Here is a 16190-nt window from a genome sequence, read left to right on the forward strand (position 1 = left end):
TCAAATATTCATACATATGTCTGTTCATCTTCGGTTCCTGTTACCATGTATGTGATTACAGAATGTATATTTTAAAGGTATTGGTGATTATATAATACTTATAGTTTATCTTTTATATGTTTATATACATTTAACATACATTAGTATATGTATGTTAACCCCATAGTCCTAATTTACCCATCCCCCCACCTTTCATTTTGGCTAACCATTAGTTTATTTGATAAGTCTGTGGGTGTCTTCTTTTGTGGAAATATGTTCATTGATAGCAATCTTAGGATAACATGTATAAATGATATCATAGGATATTTGTCATACCCTTTTGACTTACTTAACGTTATATGATTATTTCTAGGCTTAACTGTAGTCCTGAAAACGGCATTGTTCATTTTTTTCGCGAGGCTACTATTACATTTGGTACGTATACCACTTCGTCTTTGTCCATTCATCTGTTTATGGAGCTTTTTTTTGCTTCCATGTCTTGGCTATTTCAGTATATTTGCAGTGCACATTAGCCTGCCTCTGTCTTTCCGATTCTGGTGGTCTTAGGTTATAGGCCCAAAGGTGCCATGCCGCATCATATGGTAGCTCAGTTTTTTCCTTTTCAAGCAGCTCCATTCAGTTTGCGTTAGTGCTGTTACGACTTTACATTCCACCAGCAGCTAGAAGGTACACATTTCTCTAAAACCCCTTCAGCATTTATAGTTTGTAGACATTTTGCTGATGGTCATGACTGGTGTGAGCTGAAACCTTTTTGAATTTGAATTTGCATGTGGCTAATAATTCCTTATACTGAGCTTTAGGCATGTCCTTTTTTTGTTTTCCTTTTTTTTAAAGAGTGAGTACAACTTCCCTCCTTTTATTGACATCTTGAAAAATTTCTCATGTGTTGAATTTTCTTGCCTATTCCCTACCCTAGGGCATGTTTTGTGGGCCTGTGTCATTTACAGCCCTGCAGTCCTTGTGACTACATAAGCAAACATTGGCACTGGGTTTAAAGCTGCTGTTGTGGGAAACAGCCACAAGGCGGCAACATTATTACGTTGTCAACTCTTGTTATAGGGCAACAGAGTCTTCCTGGAGGTAGTTTTCCAAGGTTGTATATTAGAGTGGAATGTGCTGGGACAAGCCCCCAGACGTTTTTGTCTCCTAACTTATGTTTGCTTTTAAATTTAATTTCTATTTCTTATCGGAGTAAATTTGATAAGAGTGTTTTGATTGTCTGGCTGTACAGAATCTGCTCAATGATTCATACGTATGTCTGTTCATCTTCGGAACCTATTAGCATGTATGTGATTACAGAATGTATATTTTAAAGGTATTGGTGATTATATAATTTATATAGTTCGTATGTTATATGTTTATATACATTTAACATATATTAGTATATGTATGTTAACCCCATAGTCCTAATTTACCCATCTTCCCACCTTTCATTTTGGCTAACCATTAGTTTATTTGATAAGTCTGTGAGTGTCTTTTTCTGTGGAAATATGTTCATTGGTAGCAATCTTAGGATAACATGTATAAATGATATCATAGGATATTTGTCATACCCTTTTGACTTACTTAACCTTATATGATTATTTGTAGGCTCAACTGTACTCGTGAAAACGGCATTGTTCCTTTTTTTCCCGAGGCTCCTATTCCATTTGGTAAGTATACCACTTCATCTTTGTCCATTCATTTGTTTATAGACCTTTTTTTTGCTTCCATGTCTTGGCTATTTCAATATTGTTGCAGTGCATATTTGCCTGCATCTGTCTTTCCGATTTTGGTGGTTTTATATTATAGGCCCAAAAGGTGCCCTGCCGCATCATATGTTAACTCAATTTTTACCTTTTCAAGCAGCTCCATTCAGTTTTCGTTAGTGCTCTTACCACTTTACATCCCACCGGCACCTATATGGTACACAGTTCTCTAAAACCCCTTCAGCATTTATAGTTTGTAGACTTTTTGCTGCTGGTCATGACTGGTGTGAGCTGAAACCTTATTGAATTTGAATTTGCATATGGCTAATAATTTCCTTTACTGAGCTTTAGGCATGCCCTTTTTTTCTTTTCCTTTTTTTTTAAAGAGTGAGTACAACCTCCCTCCTCTTATTGACTTCTTGAAAAATTTCTTATGTGTTGAATTTTCTTGCCTATTCCCTACCCCAGGGCATTTTTTGAGGGCCTGTGTCATTTACAGCCCTGCAGTCCTTGTGAGTCTATAAGCAACCATTGGCACTGGGTTTAAAGCTGCTGTTGTGGGAAATAGCGACAAGGCAGCAGCATTATTACGTTCTCAACACTTGTTACTAGGGCAGCAGAGTCTTCCTGGAGGTAGTGTTCCGAGGTTGTAAACTAGAGTGGAATGTGCTGGGACAAGCCCCCAGAAGTTTATATCTCCTTACTTATGTTTGTTTTTTAAATTTATATTCTACTTCTTATCGGAGTAAATTTGATTAGAGTGTTTTGATTGTCTGGCTGTACAGAATCTGCTCAATGATTCATACATATGTCTGTTCATCTTCGGATCCTGTTACCATGTATGTGATTACAGAATGTATATTTTGAAGGGATTGGTGATTATATAATTCATATCATTTATATGTTATATGTTTATGTACATTTAACTTACATTAGTATATTTATGTTAACCCCATAGTCCTAATTTACCCATCCCCCCACCTTTCATTTTGGCTAACCATTAGTTTATTTGATAAGTCTGTAAGTGTCTTTTTCTGTGGAAATATGTTCATTGGTAGCAATCTTAGGATAACATGTATAAATGATATCATAGGACATTTGTCATACCCTTTTGACTTACTTATCGTTATATGATTATTTCTAGGCTCAACTGTAGTCCTGAAAACGGCATTGTTCATTTTTTTCCCGAGGCTACTATTCCATTCTGTCCATATACAACTTCTTCTTTTTCCCGTCATCTGTTTATGGATCTTTTTTTTGCTTCCATGTCTTGGCTCTTTCAATATTGCTGCAGTGCACATTTGCCTGCCTCTGTCTTTCCTATTGTGGTGGTCTTAGGTTATAGGCCCAAAAGGTGCCCTGCCGCATCATATGGTAGCTCAATTTTTACCTTTTCAAGCAGCTCCATTCAGTTTGCATTAGTGCTGTTGCCACTTTACATCCCACCAGCAGCCAGAAGGTACACAGTTCTCTAAAACCCCCTCAGCATTTATCGTTTGTAGACTTTTTGCTGATGGTTATGACTGATGTGAACTGAAACCTTTTTGAATTTGAATTTGCTTGTGGCTTATAATTCCTTATACTGAGCTTCAGGCATGTCCTTTTTTTTCTTTTCCTTTTTTTTTAAAGAGTGAGTAAAACTTCCCTCCTCTTATTGACTTCTTGAAAAATTTCTCATATGTTGAATTTTCTTGCCTATTGCCTACGACAGGGCATGTTTTGAGGGCCTGTGTCATTTAGAGCCCTGCAGTCCTTGTGACTATATAAGCAACCATTGGCACTGGGTTTAAAGCTGCTGTTGTGGGAAACAGCCACAAGGCGGCAGCATTATTACGTTCTCAACTCTTGTTACTAGGGCAACTGAGTCCTCCTGGAGGCAGTTTTCCAAGGTTGTAAATTAGAGTGGAATGTGCTGGGACAAGCCCCAAAAGTTTATGTCTCCTTACTTATGTTTGTTTTTTAAACTTAATTTATATTTCTTGTCAGAGTAAATTTGATTAGAGTGTTTTGATTGTCTGGCTGTACAGAATCTGCTCAATGATTCATATTTATGTTTCTTCATCTTCGGATCCTGTTACCATGTATGTGATCACAAAATATATATTTTCAAGGTATTGGTGATTATATAATTCATATAGTTTATCTGTTATATGTTTATATACATTTAACATACATTAGTATATGTATGTTAACCCCATAGTCCTAATTTACCCATCCTCCCACCTTTCATTTTGGCTAACCATTAGTTTCTTTGGTAAGTCTGTGAGTGTGTTTTTCTGTGGAAATATGTTCATTGGTAGCAATCTTAGGATAACATGTATAAATGATATCATAGGATGTTTGTCATACCCTTTTCACTTACTTAACCTTATATGATTATTTCTAGGCTCAACTGTAGTCCTGAAAACGGCATTGTTCATTTTTTTCGCGAGGCTACTATTACATTTGGTACGTATACCACTTCATCTTTGTCCATTCATCTGTTTATGGACCTATTTTCTGCTTCCATGTCTTGGCTATTTCAATATTGCTGCAGTGCACATTTGCCTTCCTGTGTTTTTCACATTCTGGTGGTCTTAGGTTATAGGCCCAAAAGGTGCCATACCGCATCATATGGCAGCTCAATTTTTACCTTTTCAAGCATCTCCATTCAGTTAGCATTAGTGTTGCTACCACGTTACATCCCAGCAGCAGCTTGAAGGTACACAGTTCTCTAAAACCCCTTCAGCATTTATAGTTTGTAGACATTTTGCTGATGGTTATGACTGGTGTGAGCTGAAACCTTTTTGAATTTGAATTTGCATGTGGCTAATAATTCCTTATACTGAGCTTTAGGCATGTCCTTTTTTTGTTTTCCTTTTTTTTAAAGAGTGAGTACAACTTCCCTCGTCTTATTGACTTCTTGAAAAATTTCTCATGTGTTGAATTTTCTTGCCTATTCCCTACCCCAGGGCATTTCTTGAGGGCCTGTGTCATTTACAGCCCTGCAGTCCTTGTGACTATGTAAGCAACCATTGGCACTGGGTTTAAAGCTGCTTTTGTGGGAAACAGCCACATGGTGGCAGCATTATTACGTCCTCATCTCTTGTTAATGGGGCAAAAGACTCTTCCTGGAGGTAGTGTTCCAAGGTTGTAAATTAGAGTGGAATGTGCTGGGACAAGCCCCCAGAAGTTTATCTCTCCTTACTTATGTTTGTTTTTTAAATTTAATTTGTATTTCTTATCGGAGTAAATCTGACTAGAGTGTTTTGATTTTCTGGCTGTACAGAATCTGCTCATTGATTCATATTTATGTTTGTTCATCTTCGGATCCTGTTACCATGTATGTGATTACAGAATATATATTTTAAAGGTATTCGTGATTATATAATTCATATATTTTATACGTTATATGTTTATATACATTTAACATACATTAGTATGTGTATGTTAACCCCATAGTCCTAATTTACCCATCCTCCCACCTTTCATTTTGGCTAACCATTAGTTTATTTGATAAGTCTGTGAGTGTCTTTTTCTGTGGAAATATGTTCATTGGTAGCAATTTTACGATAACATATATAAATGATATCATAGGATATTTGTCATACCCTTTTCACTTACTTAACGTTATATGATTATTTCTAGGTTCAACTGTAGTCCTGAAAACGGAATTGTTCATTTTTTTCACGAGGCTACTATTCCATTCTGTCCATATACCACTTCGTCTTTGTCCATACATCTGTTTATGGACCTTTTTTTTCCTTCCATGTCTTGGCTATTTCAATGTTGCTGCAGTGCACATTTGCCTGCCTCTGTCTTTCCGATTCTGGTGGTCTTAGGTTATAGGCCCAAAAGGTGCCCTGCCGCATCATATGGTAGCTTAATTTTTACCTTTTCAAGCAGCTCCTTTCAGTTTGCGTTAGTGCTGTTGCCACTTTACATCCCACCAGCAGCTAGAAGGTACACAGTTCTCTAAAACCCCTTCAGCATTTATAGATTGTAGACTTTTTGCTGATGGTCATGACTCTTGTGAGCTGAAACCTTTTTGAATTTGAATATGTATGTGGCTAATAATTCCTTATACTGAGCTTTAGGCATGTCCTTTTTTTTGTTTTCCTTTTTTTTAAAGAGTGAGTACAACTTCCCTCCTCTTATTGACTTCTTGAAAAATTTCTCATGTGTTGAATTTTCTTGCCTATTCCCTACCTCAGGGCATGTTTTGTGGGCCTGTGTCATTTACAGCCCTGCAGTACTTGTGACTGTAGAAGCAACCATTGGCACTGGGTTTAAAGCTGCTATTGTGGGAAACAGCCTCAAGGCGGCAGCATTATTACGTTCTCAACCCTTGTTACTAGGGCAACAGAGTCTTCCTAGAGGTAGTGTTCCAAGGTTGTAAATTAGAGTGGAATGTGCTGGGAGAAGCCCCCAGAAATTTATGTCTCCTTACTTATGTTTGTTTTTTAAATTTAATTTCTATTTCTTATCGGAGTAAATTTGATTAGAGTGTTTTGATTGTCTGGCTGTACATAATCTGCTCAAATATTCATACATATGTCTGTTCATCTTCGGTTCCTGTTACCATGTATGTGATTACAGAATGTATATTTTCAAGGTATTGGTGATTATATAATTCTTATAGTTTATCTGTTATATGTTTATATACATTTAACATACATTAGTATATGTATGTTAACCCCATAGTCCTAATTTACCCATCCTCCCGCCTTTCATTTTGGCTAACCATTAGTTTATTTGATAAGTCTGTGAGTATCCTTTTCTGACGAAATATGTTCATTGGTAGCAATCTTAGGATAACATGTATAAATGATATCATAGGATATTTGTCATACCCTTTTCACTTACTTAACCTTATATGATTATTTTTAGGCTGAACTGTAGTCCTGAAAACGGCATTGTTCATTTTTTTCCCGAGGCTACTATTCCATTCTGTCCATATACCACGTCTTCTTTTCCCATTCATCCTTTTATGGACCTTTTTTTGGCTACCATGTCTTGGCTATTTCCATATTGCTCCAGTGCACATTTGCCTCCCTCTCTCTTTCCGATTCTGGTGGTCTTAGTTTATAGGCTCAAAGGTGTCCTGCCGCATCATATGGTAGCTCAATTTTTACCTTGTAAAGGAGCTCCATTCAGTTTTTGTTAGTGCTGTTACCACTTTACATCCCACCAGCAGCTAGGAGGTATGAGTTGTCTAAAACCCATTCAGCATTTATAGTTTGTAGACTTTTTGCTAATGGCCATTTGACTGGTGTGAGCTGAAACCTTTTTGGAGGTTGGAAACGCATGTGGCTAATAATTCCTTATACTGAGCTTTAACCATATCCTTTTTCTTCGTTTCCTTTTTTTGTTAAAGAGTGAGTACAACTTCCCTCCTCTATTGACTTCTTAAAAAATTTCTCATGTGTTGAATTTTCTTGCCTATTCCCTACCCCAGGGCATTTTTTGAGGGCAGGTGTCATTTAGAGCCCTGCATTACTTGGGACTATTAAGCAAACATTAGCAGTGGGTTTCAAGCTGCTGTTGTGTGAAACAGCCACAAGGCGGCAGCATTATTACCTTCTCAACTCTTGTTACTTGGGCAACAGAGTCTTCCTGTAGGTAGGGTTCCGAGGTTGTAAATTAGAGTGGAATGTGCTGGGACAAGCCCCCAGAAGTTTATGTCTCCTTACTTATGTTTGTTTTTTCAAATTTAGTTTCTATTTCTTATTGGAGTAAATTTGATTAGAGTGTGTTGATTGTTTGGCTGTACAGAATCTGCTCAATGATTCATACTTATGTCTGTTCACCTTTGGACCCTGTTACCATGTATGTGATTACAGAATGTATATTTTAAAGGTATTGGTGATTGTATAATTCATATAGTTTATCTGTTATATGTTTATATACATTTAACATACATTAGTATATGTATGTTAACCCCATAGTCCTAATTTACCCATCCTCCCACCTTTCCTTTTGGCTAACCATTAGTTTATTTGATAAGTCTGTGAGTGTCTTTTTCTGTGGAAATATGTTCATTGGTAGCAATCTTAGGATAACATGTATAAATGATATCATAGGATATTTGTCATACCTTTTTGACTTACTTACCCTTATATGATTATTTCTAGGCTCAACTGTGGTCCTGAAAACGGCATTGTTCATTTTTGTTCTGAGGCTACTATTCTATTTTGTACGTATACCACTTCTTCTTTGTCCATTCATCTGTGTATGGACCTTTTTTTTGCTTCCATGTCTTGGCTATTTCAGTATTGTTGCAGTGCACATTTGCCTGCCTCTGTCTTTCCGATTCTGGTGGTCTTAGTTTATAGGCTCTAAAGGTGCCCTGCCGCATCATATGGTATCTCAATTTTTAACTTATAAAGCAGCTCCATTCAGTTTTTCTTAGTGCTATTACCACTTTACATCCCACCAGCAGCTAGGAGGAATGAGTTGTCTAAAACCCATTCAGCATTTAGCGTTTGTAGACTTTTTGCTGATGGCCATTTGACTGGTGTGAGCTGCAACCTTTTTGGAGGTTGGATACGCATTTGGTTAATAATTCCTTATACTGAGCTTTAGGCATATCCTTTTTCTTCTTTTCCTTTTTTTGTTAAAGTGTGAGTACAACTTCCCTCTTCATATTGACTTCTTGAAAAATTTCTCATGTGTTGAATTTTCTTGGGTATTCCCTACCCCAGGGCATTTTTTGAGGGCAGGTGTCATTTAGAGCCCTGCAGTCCTTGTGACTATTAAGCAACCAGTAGCACTGGGTTTAAAGCTGCTGTTGTGGGAAACAGCCACAAGGCGGCAGCATTATTACGTTCTCAACTCTTGTTACTAGGGCAACAGAGTCTTCCTGGAGGTAGTGTTCGGAGGTTGTAAATTAGAGTGGAATGTGCTGGGACAAGCCCCCAGAAGTTTATGTCTCCTTACTTATGTTTGTTCTTTAAATTTAATTTCTATTTCTTATTGGAGTAAATTTGATTAGAGTGTTTTGATTGTCTGGCTGTACAGAATCTGCTCAATGATTCAAACATATGTCTGTTCATGTTCGGATGCTGTTACCATGTATGTGATTACAGAATATATATTTTAAAGGTATTGGTGATTATATAATTCATATAGTTTATCTGTTATATGTTTATATACATTTAACATACATTAGTATATGTATGTTAACCCCATAGTCCTAATTTACCCATCCTCCCACCTTTCATTTTGGCTAACCATTAGTTTATTTGATAAGTCTGTGGGTGTCTTCTTTTGTGGAAATATGTTCATTGGTAGCAATCTTAGGATAACATGTATAAATGATATCATAGGATATTTGTCATACCCTTTTGACTTACTTAACCTTATATGATTATTTCTAGGCTCAACTGTAGTCGTGAAAACGGCATTGTTCCTTTTTTTCCCGAGGCTCCTATTCCATTTGGTACGTATACCACTTCATCTTTGTCCATTCATTTGTTTATAGACATTTTTTTTGCTTCCATGTCTTGGCTATTTCAATATTGTTGCAGTGCATATTTGCCTGCATCTGTCTTTCCGATTTTGGTGGTTTTATATTATAGGCCCAAAAGGTGCCCTGCCGCATCATATGTTAACTCAATTTTTACCTTTTTAAGCAGCTCCATTCAGTTTTCGTTAGTGCTCTTACCACTTTACATCCCACCGGCACCTAGAAGGTACACAGTTCTCTAAAACCCCTTCAGCATTTATAGTTTGTAGACTTTTTGCTGCTGGTCATGACTGGTGTGAGCTGAAAACTTATTGAATTTGAATTTGCATATGGCTAATAATTTCCTTTACTGAGCTTTAGGCATGCCCTTTTTTTCTTTTCCTTTTTTTTTAAAGAGTGAGTACAACCTCCCTCCTCTTATTGACTTCTTGAAAAATTTCTTATGTGTTGAATTTTCTTGCCTATTCCCTACCCCAGGGCATTTTTTGAGGGCCTGTGTCATTTACAGCCCTGCAGTCCTTGTGAGTCTATAAGCAACCATTGGCACTGGGTTTAAAGCTGCTGTTGTGGGAAATAGCCACAAGGCAGCAGCATTATTACGTTCTCAACACTTGTTACTAGGGCAGCAGAGTCTTCCTGGAGGTAGTGTTCCGAGGTTGTAAACTAGAGTGGAATGTGCTGGGACAAGCCCCCAGAAGTTTATATCTCCTTACTTATGTTTGTTTTTTAAATTTATTTTCTACTTCTTATCGGAGTAAATTTGATTAGAGTGTTTTGATTGTCTGGCTGTACAGAATCTGCTCAATGATTCATACATATGTCTGTTCATCTTCCGATCCTGTTACCATGTATGTGATTACAGAATGTATATTTTGAAGGGATTGGTGATTATATAATTCATATCATTTATATGTTATATATTTATGTACATTTAACTTACATTAGTATATTTATGTTAACCCCATAGTCCTAATTTACCCATCCCCCCACCTTTCATTTTGGCTAACCATTAGTTTATTTGATAAGTCTGTAAGTGTCTTTTTCTGTGGAAATATGTTCATTGGTAGCAATCTTAGGATAACATGTATAAATGATATCATAGGACATTTGTCATACCCTTTTGACTTACTTATCGTTATATGATTATTTCTAGGCTCAACTGTAGTCCTGAAAACGGCATTGTTCATTTTTTTCCCGAGGCTACTATTCCATTCTGTCCATATACAACTTCTTCTTTTTCCCGTCATCTGTTTATGGACCTTTTTTTTGCTTCCATGTCTTGGCTCTTTCAATATTGCTGCAGTGCACATTTGCCTGCCTCTGTCTTTCCTATTCTGGTGGTCTTAGGTTATAGGCCCAAAAGGTGCCCTGCCGCATCATATGGTAGCTCAATTTTCACCTTTTCAAGCAGCTCCATTCAGTTTGCATTAGTGCTGTTGCCACTTTACATCCCACCAGCAGCCAGAAGGTACACAGTTCTCTAAAACCCCCTCAGCATTTATCGTTTGTAGACTTTTTGCTGACGGTTATGACTGGTGTGAACTGAAACCTTTTTGAATTTGAATTTGCTTGTGGCTTATAATTCCTTATACTGAGCTTTAGGCATGTCCTTTTTTTTCTTTTCCTTTTTTTTTAAAGAGTGAGTAAAACTTCCCTCCTTTTATTGACTTCTTGAAAAATTTCTCATATGTTGAATTTTCTTGCCTATTGCCTACGACAGGGCATGTTTTGAGGGCCTGTGTCATTTAGAGCCCTGCAGTCCTTGTGACTATATAAGCAACCATTGGCACTGGGTTTAAAGCTGCTGTTGTGGGAAACAGCCACAAGGCGGCAGCATTATTACGTTCTCAACTCTTGTTACTAGGGCAACTGAGTCTTCCTGGAGGCAGTTTTCCAAGGTTATAAATTAGAGTGAAATGTGCTGGGACAAGCCCCAGAAGTTTATGTCTCCTTACTTATGTTTGTTTTTTAAACTTAATTTATATTTCTTGTCAGAGTAAATTTGATTAGAGTGTTTTGATTGTCTGGCTGTACAGAATCTGCTCAATGATTCATATTTATGTTTCTTCATCTTCGGATCCTGTTACCATGTATGTGATCACAAAATATATATTTTCAAGGTATTGGTGATTATATAATTCTTATAGTTTATCTGTTATATGTTTATATACATTTAACATACATTAGTATATGTATGTTAACCCCATAGTCCTAATTTACCCATCCTCCCACCTTTCATTTTGGCTAACCATTAGTTTATTTGATAAGTCTGTGGGTGTCTTCTTTTGTGGAAATATGTTCATTGATAGCAATCTTAGGATAACATGTATAAATGATATCATAGGATGTTTGTCATACCCTTTTCACTTACTTAACCTTATATGATTATTTCTAGGCTCAACTGTAGTCCTGAAAACGGCATTGTTCATTTTTTTCGCGAGGCTACTATTACATTTGGTACGTATACCACTTCGTCTTTGCCCATTCATCTGTTTATGGACCTTTTTCCTGCTTCCATGTCTTGGCTATTTCAATATTGCTGCAGTGCACATTTGCCTGCCTGTGTTTTTCACATTCTGGTGGTCTTAGGTTATAGGCCCAAAAGGTGCCATACCGCATCATATGGCAGCTCAATTTTTACCTTTTCAAGCATCTCCTTTCAGTTTGCATTAGTGTTGTTACCACATTACATCCCAGCAGCAGCTTGAAGGTACACAGTTCTCTAAAACCCCTTCAGCATTTATAGTTTGTAGACATTTTGCTGATGGTTATGACTGGTGTGAGCTGAATCCTTTTTGAATTTGAATTTGCATGTGGTTAATAATTCCTTATACTGAGCTTTAGGCATGTCCTTTTTTCGTTTTCCTTTTTTTTAAAGAGTGAGTACAACTTCCCTCCTCTTATTGACTTCTTGAAAAATTTCTCATGTGTTGAATTTTCTTGCCTATTCCCTACCCCAGGGCATTTCTTGAGGGCCTGTGTCATTTACAGTCCTGCAGTCCTTGTGACTATGTAAGCAACCATTGGCACTGGGTTTAAAGCTGCTTTTGTGGGAAACAGCCACATGGCGGCAGCATTATTACGTCCTCATCTCTTGTTAATGGGGCAAAAGACTCTTCCTGGAGGTAGTGTTCCAAGGTTGTAAATTAGAGTGGAATGTGCTGGGACAAGCCCCCAGAAGTTTATCTCTCCTTACTTATGTTTGTTTTTTAAATTTAATTTCTATTTCTTATCGGAGTAAATCTGACTAGAGTGTTTTGATTTTCTGGCTGTACAGAATCTGCTCATTGATTCATATTCATGTTTGTTCATCTTCGGATCCTGTTACTATGTATGTGATTACAGAATATATATTTTAAAGGTATTCGTGATTATATAATTCATATACTTTATATGTTATATGTTTATATACATTTAACATACATTAGTATGTGTATGTTAACCCCATAGTCCTAATTTACCCATCCTCCCACCATTCATTTTGGCTAACCATTAGTATATTTGATAAGTCTGTGAGTGTCTTTTTCTGTGGAAATATGTTCATTGGTAGCAATTTTACGATAACATATATAAATGATATCATAGGATATTTGTCATACCCTTTTCACTTACTTAACGTTATATGATTATTTCTAGGTTCAACTGTAGTCCTGAAAACGGCATTGTTCATTTTTTTCACGAGGCTACTATTCCATTCTGTCCATATACCACTTCGTCTTTGTCCATACATCTGTTTATGGACCTTTTTTTTCCTTCCATGTCTTGGCTATTTCAATGTTGCTGCAGTGCACATTTGCCTGCCTCTGTCTTTCCGATTCTGGTGGTCTTAGGTTATAGGCCCAAAAGGTGCCCTGCCGCATCATATGGTAGCTTAATTTTTACCTTTTCAAGCAGCTCTTTTCACTTTGCGTTAGTGCTGTTGCCACTTTACATCCCACCAGCAGCTAGAAGGTACACAGTTCTCTAAAACCCCTTCAGCATTTATAGATTGTAGACTTTTTGCTGATGGTCATGACTCTTGTGAGCTGAAACCTTTTTGAATTTGAATATGTATGTGGCTAATAATTCCTTATACTGAGCTTTAGGCATGTCCTTTTTTTTGTTTTCCTTTTTTTTAAAGAGTGAGTACAACTTCCCTCCTCTTATTGACTTCTTGAAAAATTTCTCATGTGTTGAATTTTCTTGCCTATTCCCTACCGCAGGGCATGTTTTGTGGGCCTGTGTCATTTACAGCCCTGCAGTCCTTGTGACTGTAGAAGCAACCATTGGCACTGGGTTTAAAGCTGCTGTTGTGGGAAACAGCCTCAAGGCGGCAGCATTATTACGTTCTCAACCCTTGTTACTAGGGCAACAGAGTCTTCCTAGAGGTAGTGTTCCAAGGATGTAAATTAGAGTGGAATGTGCTGGGAGAAGCCCCCAGAAATTTATGTCTCCTTACTTATGTTTGTTTTTTAAATGTAATTTCTATTTCTTATCGGAGTAAATTTGATTAGAGTGTTTTGATTGTCTGGCTGTACATAATCTGCTCAAATATTCATACATATGTCTGTTCATCTTCGGTTCCTGTTACCATGTATGTGAATACAGAATGTATATTTTAAACGTATTGGTGATTATATAATTCTTATAGTTTATCTGTTATATGTTTATATACATTTAACATACATTAGTATATGTATGTTAACCCCATAGTCCTAATTTACCCATCCTCCCACCTTTCATTTTGGCTAACCATTAGTTTATTTGATAAGTCTGTGGGTGTCTTCTTTTGTAGAAATATGTTCATTGATAGCAATCTTAGGATAACATGTATAAATGATATCATAGGATGTTTGTCATACCCTTTTCACTTACTTAACCTTATATGATTATTTCTAGGCTCAACTGTAGTCCTGAAAACGGCATTGTTCATTTTTTTCGCGAGGCTACTATTACATTTGGTACGTATACCACTTCGTCTTTGCCCATTCATCTGTTTATGGACCTTTTTCCTGCTTCCATGTCTTGGCTATTTCAATATTGCTGCAGTGCACATTTGCCTGCCTGTGTTTTTCACATTCTGGTGGTCTTAGGTTATAGGCCCAAAAGGTGCCATACCGCATCATATGGCAGCTCAATTTTTACCTTTTCAAGCATCTCCATTCAGTTTGCATTAGTGTTGTTACCACGTTACATCCCAGCAGCAGCTTGAAGGTACACAGTTCTCTAAAACCCCTTCAGCATTTATAGTTTGTAGACATTTTGCTGATGGTTATGACTGGTGTGAGCTGAAACCTTTTTGAATTTGAATTTGCATGTGGCTAATAATTCCTTATACTGAGCTTTAGGCATGTCCTTTTTTTTTTTCCTTTTTTGTAAAGAGTGAGTACAACTTCCCTCCTCTTATTGACTTCTTGAAAAATTTCTCATGTGTTGAATTTTCTTGCCTATTCCCTACCCCAGGGCATTTCTTGAGGGCCTGTGTCATTTACAGTCCTGCAGTCCTTGTGACTATGTAAGCAACCATTGGCACTGGGTTTAAAGCTGCTTTTGTGGGAAACAGCCACATGGCGGCAGCATTATTACGTCCTCATCTCTTGTTAATGGGGCAAAAGACTCTTCCTGGAGGTAGTGTTCCAAGGTTGTAAATTAGAGTGGAATGTGCTGGGACAAGCCCCCAGAAGTTTATCTCTCCTTACTTATGTTTGTTCTTTAAATTTAATTTCTATTTCTTATTGGAGTAAATTTGATTAGAGTGTTTTGATTGTCTGGCTGTACAGAATCTGCTCAATGATTCAAACATATGTCTGTTCATGTTCGGATGCTGTTACCATGTATGTGATTACAGAATATATATTTTAAAGGTATTGGTGATTATATAATTCATATAGTTTATCTGTTATATGTTTATATACATTTAACATACATTAGTATATGTATGTTAACCCCATAGTCCTAATTTACCCATCCTCCCACCTTTCATTTTGGCTAACCATTAGTTTATTTGATAAGTCTGTGGGTGTCTTCTTTTGTGGAAATATGTTCATTGGTAGCAATCTTAGGATAACATGTATAAATGATATCATAGGATATTTGTCATACCCTTTTGACTTACTTAACCTTATATGATTATTTCTAGGCTCAACTGTAGTCGTGAAAACGGCATTGTTCCTTTTTTTCCCGAGGCTCCTATTCCATTTGGTACGTATACCACTTCATCTTTGTCCATTCATTTGTTTATAGACATTTTTTTTGCTTCCATGTCTTGGCTATTTCAATATTGTTGCAGTGCATATTTGCCTGCATCTGTCTTTCCGATTTTGGTGGTTTTATATTATAGGCCCAAAAGGTGCCCTGCCGCATCATATGTTAACTCAATTTTTACCTTTTTAAGCAGCTCCATTCAGTTTTCGTTAGTGCTCTTACCACTTTACATCCCACCGGCACCTAGAAGGTACACAGTTCTCTAAAACCCCTTCAGCATTTATAGTTTGTAGACTTTTTGCTGCTGGTCATGACTGGTGTGAGCTGAAAACTTATTGAATTTGAATTTGCATATGGCTAATAATTTCCTTTACTGAGCTTTAGGCATGCCCTTTTTTTCTTTTCCTTTTTTTTTAAAGAGTGAGTACAACCTCCCTCCTCTTATTGACTTCTTGAAAAATTTCTTATGTGTTGAATTTTCTTGCCTATTCCCTACCCCAGGGCATTTTTTGAGGGCCTGTGTCATTTACAGCCCTGCAGTCCTTGTGAGTCTATAAGCAACCATTGGCACTGGGTTTAAAGCTGCTGTTGTGGGAAATAGCCACAAGGCAGCAGCATTATTACGTTCTCAACACTTGTTACTAGGGCAGCAGAGTCTTCCTGGAGGTAGTGTTCCGAGGTTGTAAACTAGAGTGGAATGTGCTGGGACAAGCCCCCAGAAGTTTATATCTCCTTACTTATGTTTGTTTTTTAAATTTATTTTCTACTTCTTATCGGAGTAAATTTGATTAGAGTGTTTTGATTGTCTGGCTGTACAGAATCTGCTCAATGATTCATACATATGTCTGTTCATCTTCCGATCCTGTTACCAT

General features: G+C 37.0%; 1 long non-coding RNA gene across 1 annotated transcript in view; it reads right to left on the bottom strand.

The window, feature by feature from the left end:
* LOC309653758 overlaps positions 1-16190 on the bottom strand; it is a 177651-nt gene that overhangs the window by 135302 nt on the left and 26159 nt on the right. The gene's annotated exons all lie outside the window — the stretch shown is intronic.

This window comes from Balaenoptera physalus (assembly GCF_965194825.1).
Source record: "Balaenoptera physalus genome assembly, contig: HAP1_SCAFFOLD_1117, whole genome shotgun sequence".
Classification (NCBI taxonomy): domain Eukaryota; kingdom Metazoa; phylum Chordata; class Mammalia; order Artiodactyla; family Balaenopteridae; genus Balaenoptera; species Balaenoptera physalus.